Consider the following 11,125-nt stretch of genomic DNA (forward strand, 5'->3'; position numbering starts at 1 on the left):
GGAGTGATCTGAGAGGCTGAGATCAAGCTTCCAGCATAACTCACTTCCAGCAGTCCCGTTTGGCTCAAGTTAAAGCAACGCAAGTAGTTGTTCATTAAATAGTCCCATCTTGCTTTCTATACTCAGATATAGTTGTTATTTGTGCAGGTGTGAGATGTATTGTGGTGACAGCACTTAGCTCCTACCTTGACAATATTCTAGACAAAAATACTACCAACTCTATATGCATTGGTATTTGACGTTTTGGAGATCGCCTGGCCTCTACATTTGATAGCAGCTTTTTGGAGTGAGTAGACTCCCTGCAGAAGCCATCATCGTAAGCTGTCACATTGACTTTCCTGCAAACCTTCTCCCTCTCTGGGAACAAGCTGAAGAGTTGGAGTGTGCTGTGCAAAAGCGGTTCCACCACGGGGTGCTCTGCCGCAAAGCGAGAGGGTATGTTCATTTGGAGGAAATGACTGCCTTCGTTAAGCGTATTAAAAAAACTAACAATCCTAATAGCAGCGAGGTTCCTAAACTGCAGATGATGTATACTTTTGAGATACTAAATAGAGAGAGAGAACAGAAAGCAAGGGAGGAAGCTGCTTGCTGAGGGGGTCATCAGTGCCATTGGAAAGCGTGTGGCAGCTGTGCCCTGGAACAGCTGGTAGGTGTAGCTCCTTGGGGCATCGCACTTACAGTACTTTAGTGTATTATTAATGTAGAGCTAGTCAGGTAGAACAGCTGACACATACTGTTTGTATTGGTGGAAAACAGCTGCTCTGCATCCTGGTTTCAGACCTTGAGGCAAGGGAATTGATGAAATGCTACGCTTTGGGGCCTAAAACTGTGTCTTGGCAGTATCCTCAACTTTCTGAGAACCCCTAAGTCTGGAGCATTAGGAAACCAGTACTGGTAAGTTTTAAAAGTTAGAAGAGAGTTGCCTACAGATCATTCTAAATAGCACTGGGGCAAGGCACATTGTCAAGCTGTCACGCTTAGCTCTTCTGAAAATGAGTCTTCCAAGGCTGACTGATCGGTGTGCAGGGCAGAACGCTTTTTGCGGGTGGATGCTGGTCGTCTGCATGAATTGTCTTTGGACCTTGAACTTTTTTGGGTGGAACTGATAAGTGTAAATGACGGAAAAACATTTACAGCAGTTAAAACCAAAGTGCAGTAGCCAGATTATTTGGACTGTAACTATAGAAACTCAAGGCAGGTCTTTTGGTTATTAAAAATACTCAGACTGAGTAAGACTGAATAGAGTCAGTAGGACAAAGCATATGCGTTAAAGCTGTAAGAGGAACACAGCAGGAGATCTTGCTGCAGCTCCTTCTCTTGGCTATGCCGTTCATCGCCTACATGTCTGGCCGTAATTCCTGATAACTTATTTAACACTAAACATTCTGCTTTGTTTTCTTAGCATTTGTTCAAATTAGTTTCCATATTACCTTGATGGTGTTTTTTCTAAACATCACTATTTGAACATTCAGTTTTTTCTTTTATCGAGCAGAAGCCAAACATTATTTGTTAACTTTCCTGTTTGCCTATAAACATAACAGATGTCAGCAAAGCTCTAGTTTGGCTTTTGTGGGCCAAATTCTCAACCTTTGTATTCGCAGCTATCCCACCCCCAAATGGATAAGCAGCTACATAGTTTAAATATCAAAAAAGCAAATTGTATGTGTTGCTAAATTAATGTCACGTATTTGAAATTTACAGAAGTTGGATACTATTTAGAAATATAAGAATAATATAAAATACATTTCAGATTGATAGTGAAGTAAAATGCACTGATACATAAAAATTTCTCCGACTTCACATTACACAGTGATCTGAATCAAAATGGACATCAGGACTAGGTCAGACATTTGTCTTGGCTTCTGGCTCTCCTATTTTATGTATAGATGAACCTTGGACATGTTTCTTTCCTCCAAAATCTTCTTGATTATTAAGCAAAACCATTTAAGGCATATGCAATTGGAAGTACTGAGCAATAGCATCATGTAGACTTAGGTTTAAAAGATACTGGGCTGACTTTTCCTGGTGTTCTTTTCTTCTCCAAATTATTTCCTGACAATTTCTCCGGTCTTACAAGTTTATACACACTTCTCAATCTAAAAGTAAGCTGAAATATTAGCAAGAATATTTACTAAGATAGGAGTGCATATAATTCATGCCATAGGTGGGTTTTGCTCCTGTTTTTTAGGGGTTTCATTACAGTTTTTTGATTGAATGTATCTTGAGTGGTTGGATAAACCACTGAATACTGTGAAAATGAGCACCAAAGGCTGCAGCTACCCTGGTAAGCTGAACAAGGCAGGGCCCGTAGAGCGGCCCGAGAGCGAGGGGCTGGGGGCGGCTGACGTGCACAGCCGTCCTGCTGCCCCCGGCCGGCGGGGCCCCTCCGACGATGCCCGGACGCCGTCCGGAAGAGCAGCAGCTGCCACAGCCACGTCTGTGCGAGGGGTGATGGCGAAACAGCGCAGATGTCCGCGTGCCCGTGTCCCAGCCTGCGGCCTGCCTTATTCGCAAAATGGTTATAACAGAAAATAGTCTACATAGCTGTTAAGAAACTTTAAAAATATTGTATTTTCTGATATCTGCAGTCTTGACCAGTGTTAAAGAAGTACTGTTAACACTTGCTGATGCTTTGGCTGGGCATCTTTCAAGTCAAGGCTCGGCTGTGACTACGCCGTAGAGGACAGTCTGTAGATAGGTGCATAGCATTTCCCTCCACTGTTTGTGTGCAGCGAAAGTAAAACAGTCGTAGCAACGCTAATGGTTTGTTTGTTTCGGGAAGAACTCCCGCCTGTGCGACAGAAGTTTAATGTATAGTAGAGAGCAATGTAGATAAGTAGTGCGGGGTTATGATAAAGCGTGTGTGCCGTTTAGTATTACTCACCATTGCTAATCAGTCCTGGGTAGCCATTCATGGGAGGTCAAGGAAAAAAGACACACCCAGCTTTGCTTCTGCATTTATGCAACTTCTAGGTGTAACATATGCTTTTCTTTTGGCTGACTTAAAGATTTAAGCAAAGAAAAGTCTTTTAGTTCAGGCTTTAGTAATGGTCCATTTTAATAGTGAGCAAATCCAATGCTGCCCATTTACTAGTCCCTGTAACTACATTGCCGATATAAATTCAGACTTTTCGTCATAAGAATTTGATTCCTGAAGAGCTCTTGTAGTACAGTTCTGAATGGGCTTCCACGGTACAAAATGTACTCAAGGGAGACAGAGTTCCTTGTTAAATATTCCAACCATATGTTCAATATTTCTGTTTCTGAAAAATTCCCCTCCTTCTCTTCTTAACCTATTTGTGAGAAGAAGTTACTTCCTAGATAAATTTATGGTATACAGTGGCTTTACAATAAAGGGAAAAGTGGTAAGATGACCTTTCAAGGGAAAATAAGAGTCGGTTTGTCATGTGGGTTTGAGCCAATAATGTATTTCAAATTCAGATTTTTCTGCCTCAGTGCAGGCAATCAGCCCTGTATGCGTTGCTGTTTCTTTTAGTCCTAATTTGGGAATCCAGAGTGATATGTTTCATCGTATGTTTGTCATAGGCCTCTGTGGCTGATACGCTACAAGAAGATGGCTGTTTGTGATTATGTTTTATTGTTCTTGATCTGTTTTCCACTGATGTAGCCAGGAGGCAACTGCCATGAATACACATGAAAAAGGGACAACTCTATAGAAATTACTGGTGTATTTATAGCAAGTGTAGTGAAAAGATAAAGGTTATAAAAGTATACAGTCAGTGTTAAATACCTCAATTTTTTTCAACTGTTTTCCATTACATATTTGCATTGTGGGATGAATAAAAAAGAATACTTAGCACAATTCTCCACCCTGAAAACAAACTGTCTTCAAACCATTTGTTGGTACAAATGCTGCACCCTCGAATGCCTCTGTCTCTGAACAGCCCAGAGCTGTTCTGTGTTTTGCATGCTGTGATCCGGGAGTAAGTACTGCACAGCAAAATAGATTGAGAAGGCATGAGTTCCTCGACCACTGAAACTGCAGAAAGTTGTATTTGCTTTCCCACTAAATGGCAATGATATGATTGACTGAGGCTTGCTGGAAAAAGAAATGTTTTCTCACTATTGTCATTGCTTAGATCATCTTAGGAGAAAATTTAGGTTCTTCCACAGAACCAGCGGTTGATGCTTTTCCAAGCTACAAGAAGAACCATGACCGGGTCAGACAAGAGAGAAGGGACCAGGTGATGTCATTAACTCAGCTGGCTTCACTTAAGCCGTGAACATTTCCAGTGCAAGATCTTGCACTGTCTTCCTCATATATATATATTTTTCCTAACTTCCATCTTCTTTCTGTCTTTCATCCAAAGAAAATTTGTCTTAGTCATCAAAACAGTCCACCTTATTTCTTTGCTGCTCTGAGCTTTGACCAGAGAGGTAAATTGAAAACATTACTTCAAATTGTGTGGTACTTCCCGAAATGTGCCAGATCTCAGAGTGACGCCTGAGACAGTGTGTTGGATACATCCTTCCCTAACCACAGGCTGCAAATGAAAGTCAGGAGCTGCCTTTCCTATTTTTGCTGCTCTCTTCAAATAGGATCAGATATTAGGGCCAACAATAACAGCTCCAAGCCATACAAATGAACCCTCTCTTTTTTTGCCCCTAAAAGTATCATAAATATCACCTTGAATATAGTCTGAAAGACTACCAGGCAGGACTATTTTTCCTTGTAAAAGTTATGTGCAACTGAGGTGTCAGTGGACTGAGCAAACCAGTAAACTGGAGAATTTCACGTTGTTCCCGGATGTGGCAGCAACCATTGCCAATATTTGCTGAACTTCTGTGCACATGAATTTGTCGTTTGTATATCAAGCATTTAAACCTAGTATAGTGCTGGGATAGTTAAGTATCCATACGAACATATTACATATTTGTATGATACGGTGAGCAAATACAATTTTCATGGCCTTCTGCAAATGTATATACATACTAATAATACAACACAAAAGATATATACAAACACACTGTGTTGCCCAAAGCTGTGTTCGTGCAGAATACTTCCCCAGCTCTTGTAGGAAGCAATTGTTCTGGTTGCAGAGCCCTCACTGCTATCAGGCGTGGAACCCCCGGACCAGGAGAAGCAACCCGTTCTCCTCTCTCAGGGTTGTAGTCCCAACCGTGATGGTCATGAGTTGCCTGGCAGTTGCGTGACTGCAGCTTTTTGTTTGGGGACCGCAGTGGTAAATCATCCTTTCAGGATGTCCTCGTGGCTGCGTGGCATCCCTTCTCCCAGGGTGGGTATAACCAGAGACGCGTTACCGGCTGCTTGCTTTATAAGGAGAAGCAACCTGGAATATCACCATCCCATTGCGTCAGGCAATGCAATATGGAGAAAGGTAAGAAGGAAACCAGGGCCACAATACATCTCAGTAGTACCCTCAAGAAAGTAGTGCACCTTTCAATACACAGATACTTCAACAGAAATTTTTAGCTAAAGATTTTTACCTAGCCTTAGGAGTCTCAAAGAAGGCACACATAGCAAAAGCAGTGGTTTCTGTGGCAGTGCTTAGTCACATCAGTCTGATTTTCATGCCATTTGGAACAGAAATGTATTGTGTATATATGCATTCGTCACTAGAGGCCACCACATACCTTCTTAAAACAGCTACATGTACAAATTTGCATATTATTTACTACAACTAGAAAATCCATGCTGAAACTTGAGTGTGGTTAATGCAATCCACATATTACATAATGAAATTTTCTATATTACCCACTTCTGGCCCTATATCCAGAAGAAGAATTTTTTGCATTTTTGCATTTTTAACTCTTGTGGCCAGATGTTTAAAGCAGTATTTATCTGCACAGTCACAAGCTGCAATAGCGACGAGTCTGGCATTATGTATGACAGTGAGCTTGTAAGCAATGGCAGCGAGTATTACCTAGCTTTCTCCATCCAGAAAGCTGCATTTGTAAGGACAGGAATGTGCTTTAGCCTTTCGAATGATGCCCCTTGCTTTATGATTGATGCTCAAGTATCTTTTAATTTTTAGATAGCAAAAACTTTAGGGATTAATGAAGAGGTGTGGGATTTGCTTGTGTCTTTTTCTCTGCATAGTCGCAATGTTATCTGCAGCAGAATACTAACATTCACACACCGTCTTGGTAACTGCTTTGAGACTGTTCTCCGGTGAGACTGACTAAGTAGAGCCTGGGCATTGAAATGGCTTCAAAAATCAGTTAGTTGCCTCAGTAATGTGTTCAGAAAAGGAAGGAAAGAGGTGATTTTCTTTTTTGTACTGGTAGCTCTATAATCACAAATTTCTGTCCGCTTGCGACAGCGTTGCGTATTTATTCCTCTGAAGTTGCTCTAGCAGGAGTTACTTTGTCTTCCAGTTTGTTTTATGCATTTTATGCTTTAATTTCTTACAAGAATGATTCCGGAAGCATAAATTTGAGCCCAAAGCTAATATTCTTTCTCTAAAAGTATCAGACTATTAACTTCTATGTATTTTCTAAAGAAGTACTGTATCGTTATCTTGTCTCTCTTTCGTTGGTGTCACAGGCCTGCGCTCGGCGTAATGCCACAGTCAGCTTGTTTCCATCTTCTTTTCCCTGCCTGTTCCAAATAATTCCTCTAAATTAAATTTTATTCTTCTCTAATTAAATTACATTCCTCATTTTTGTTACTCTCACTAGAGCCTAATAATAGCTTATCAAAATAACTCCTTTTGACTTGTCCTTAGCATATTGCAAAGCAAAATATTTACCCCTGCAGTCCAGATAGTTACTGAAACTCTGTACCACAGCTGATGTTATGATTTTATGCCTTTAAGCTTCTGATGCATATTCAAGCTTTTAAAAGGCAATTTAATATGTTTGGAAGCAGCAGCAATGCACCCCTCTCAGCAATAGGTCATGGCTAGTAATTTATCATCTATGACTTTCTTTAATGAGAGTCCAGAACTCAATTATAAATCCATTGATACTTGTGTTTAATGTAATATTTTTACAAACAGTTAGTTGATGCCAACCCCTTGATGTATGGCTCAAGTAGGTCATTTCAATGTAGTCATACAATTAAAAATGCCTTAAGAATACAACCTCAAAAGAAACACCTGCAGAATTTTACGCTGCGGGAGGAATTACGAGGAAGCAATGCATAGTAAGACAGGCCCCAAATTACTTCTGATTTCACAAAGCCGAATGTACACATAAAGTCAATAATTATGATGCTTTGGCTGCCTAGTTGAGGAAGTGTGTGTTGGGGGGTGCAGTGCAGGCCTCTCCAGCATTGCTCTTTACTTGCTTTCTGTTTATAGAGCCTTCCCTTTACTGACTGATTCATACACGGGAGCTGGCATCTCCCTGCAGAACTCTAGAGACCTTTATAGGTCAGGGTGTGGACATTGTGAAACGTTTTACCAGCTCTTCCACCTATTCTGTTTCAATAATAGCATGCAAGCTGTGTTTTTGACAGTGCTGTAAATGCTAGGGTTTTTCTTCTGTTACTGAAATGACTTGATTAACTTTTGCAAGCCAGCCATCCATATTAACAAGGCAAAAATTTTGCATTCTAGAGAAATGGCTCGTTCCTAAATAAGAAATAAACCTGCCGATGTGCGGCTACATCACCAGAAAAAATGTATGATTAATAGCAAAAAGCATTACTTCATTATCTCATTGCAGACGTCTTCCAAAGGATCAACAGTTCACTTACCAAAGCTGCTTATTGTAATGTACCTTAATAAGTTTTAACATTTCTACGAGTGAAATGAGCCATGACTCATACACACTCTGGACTGCATTCAAGTCTGTTCTCAATCATGCTGGAGGATTTAGTGCAGGACTTCCTTAAATGGCAGGTGAAACTACAAGAAATGATTTTGTGAACGCTGATGGTTTCAGCCTCCTTTTATAGACTCTTTAAGTTCATTTGTCTTTTTAGTTTGCAAAAGTATTGTTGCATCATTTACTAAGGCTTAGAAATGACGTTATGTCTTACTGGTATTTTTCTACTATCCTACATCATCTGTCATTATTTCTATATCCCATTTCTGCTTATATGGGAAATAGAAAATGTTCATTTTGAGTGTATTATTTCTTATAATACTTCAAACTTTTAAGATTGCAGTTTTCTTTGGGCCTGGGTCAGTCACTTCCTCGATGCTGAAACAGCACTTCTGTGTATATTTAATGTCAATGTAGAATAAACTCCAGCTAACAGACTGTTCAAATAGTTTTAAGGCAATAAAATAATAAATATAATAATAATTCTGAAAGCAATACAGTTCTCGCATCCCTGAAGATTTCCTTGGTCTAAAGATGCTAGAAAGGATGCTATAGGATACATTGGTTTCAAGGGTGCTATAGTATTTCACAGTGATAAACTGAGCCTTTAGTTAAAAAGGCCTTCCTGACACTGAACCAAGACTAAGAGAAAGAAATACCTATGTCAGCTCCTGTTTAGAGTTCCTCAAATACTACAAAATCGGCAAAGATACACAAGTATAACGTTTTGTACAGGACTAATTTTATTAGTGCTGTTGACACCTGTAAATTTAAGAACATGATCAAATTATGTGCAGGATCTTGACCAGCAGTACAGGCTTGAAGTGAATCAATTAAATTATCTCCTAAGTGCAATCATCAGATGCAGAGGGACTGTTGTAACCATGGAATGGCTCTTTGTGGAAGCGGTGTTATCTCAGAGCTGAGGTAAGTGGAAGCTGTGAAGTGATGAATTCTAATTCAGTCGCTATCAGTGACTTTCTCTGCAGCCTTGAGGAGGTTGTGTCATCTCTCTTTTCAATTTCTCAAGCCATAAAATGGAAATAATAATACAATCCACACTCATTATCTCCTTAACTTCATCTCTCAGAGTGTTGTGAGAATTTAATGTTAACAGTGCATTAAGTGCTACATCATTAGTATCATTATTTATGATTGAGGGTGCAGGGCTATACTGGTACATCCATGAATGCAGGGCTTATTTATTAGGACACAAATTCTGAAATAATGAATAATCACTAAGTTTAGTACATTTATTGGGCAACATGTGGGCGGTGATACAATATCATTAGCTATTTAACAAGAAAGAAATCGGCAATTACATGTAGTGTTCTAAAGCCATTGAAAATTCTCCAGGAATGGGAAAATAAGGAGGCAGAAGGTGGTGTGACTGTTGTTTGTGTGCTTAGGAACCAGATGGTTGATTTGACGTGGTAGAAGACAGCCACTGAATCGTGGTATTAGAGCCAGGCATGAACGACCATGTTACAGTGGACCGTGAGATCAGTGTGAGCTGTACTGGTCTGTCCATTACAAATGCAGTGACACGGGGTAAGAGAAGTAATGGAGTAATGGAGCGGGGTGGGGATTCTGCACGAGGACGTCTTAACTGCTGTCATTTGGACAGCAGCTGAGTGTAACGCAGGAACGCAGGGAGTGCACCTCACTTCTGCACGGGAGGACGTTGGGACAAAACAAAGCCAATGAATTGTTCAAGAATGGGAAATAAGTATAAGCTTGCTCTATAAAATACTGCTAATTTTTCAGTTTTCTTTATTCTTTCCTTGTGGTTTAGTACTATGAAAACCTAATGCAAAACATAAATCCTTTCCTCTGATTTAGAAATAAGGAGCTACTTAGAAGTTTTTATAGTGATTCATATTACAGCAATGCTAGTATGCTCTGTAAAGTTGATAAACAAATACAGCTTCAAATAACATAGAAAACTACTCGAGAACACCTGGACACATTCTGTCCAGGTGCCATAAACACCAGCTTTGGCTTGTTGGATCTGGTAAGCTATCAGGAAGGACATTGCTAATTAGCCAAGAGTTACTAATCCTGTATTACAAGTTTTACCCAATTTAAAGAAACCATTAGGTAATCCATTCAGTGCTTTGGGGATCTCTTTGTGCAACAAGGGTGGAGAGTGGGGGCAGGAAAGGGGGATCATGAACTGGTCCTAACATGCCAGTGAGAAAACATTATATCATAGAGATTGACTTTATTTTTTAAATCTGCGTTTTCTTTGAAATTTTCACTGTTTTGTGAACCTTGTTTCAAAGCAAAGCGGGTAACAAGAATCCCTTATGAAAATCTCTTATGAGTCGGTATTAGCGAGTATAGTGACAATTTAGCTCGTTCATGTGAGACTGCCCCGAACATGCTGTTCGATAGCAGACATTAACTTCGGAAGGCAGCTCCGAGCTCAACTCACTGTGCTCCGTTTTGGCTCTTTTCCTTCATTCTGCTTTGCAGTCTTCCTTGGATAAAAACTCCTGATGATAATTCTATTTCTCTTACTCAGTTTTTATCACTGTATATCACTGGAAATTTTCCTGTTGCCCTTAGGGTCTTCTTTTGAGTTGGTGAACGGGCTGATGTGAGAAAGGGGAAGAAGCTTTGGGCTTCGTTTTTAAACGCTGAAATCCAAAAGTCCTAAACTTCAGAAACAGGTTAAAAAAATCAAGTAGTCTTTCTCCTCACTATTAGACCTTGCTGGCAAGAGATGTGTTTGCAATATTTTTGATGAGAAAACATTATGAAAATAGTGTATTTTCTTAGAAAAATGAAACCCTTGGTACTGAAAACATTTCTGTTTTGTATTTAGAGCTCTTCTCTCCCTTCTTTCTCCTCCCTCCCAAGTCATTTTTATTTGAAACCATGTTATGAGGGAAGTAGTTTTAACAAAAAATAGGATTCATGAAAAATGATTGAAAAAGAATTTGTAGTTTGTTTTTGAACCGTCTCCCCTTCCTACACTGACGCCTTAGTATGTGCTGCATGTATCAGTTTATCCCGACTATAGAACTTGTCAGCTAAAACAGTGAACATTAATGTGAAGACAAGTAGGTGAAATGGTGTTTTGAATGAAATAGGTCACTGAGAAAATATGAGTGTCTGCAAAAGTACTTATAACCTTTAAAGGAAAAAAAGTAAGGATACTTAAAATTTCTCTAAATCTGTAAAAGAAATAAATGTTTTTAGTGCACATATTTTAGTAAAGTGTACTTTATAACAATCCTAATAATAATGCTGTTTTAAATCATGACATTTAGAAGTTGTATATAGGAAAGCCTAATAGTTTTGCTCGTATCAATGCCAAGTATAGTAGTGTACCACTTTGTTGCTTGTGTCACCTCTTTTGTTC

This window comes from Dromaius novaehollandiae, chromosome 22 (assembly GCF_036370855.1).
Source record: "Dromaius novaehollandiae isolate bDroNov1 chromosome 22, bDroNov1.hap1, whole genome shotgun sequence".
NCBI lineage: Eukaryota > Metazoa > Chordata > Aves > Casuariiformes > Dromaiidae > Dromaius > Dromaius novaehollandiae.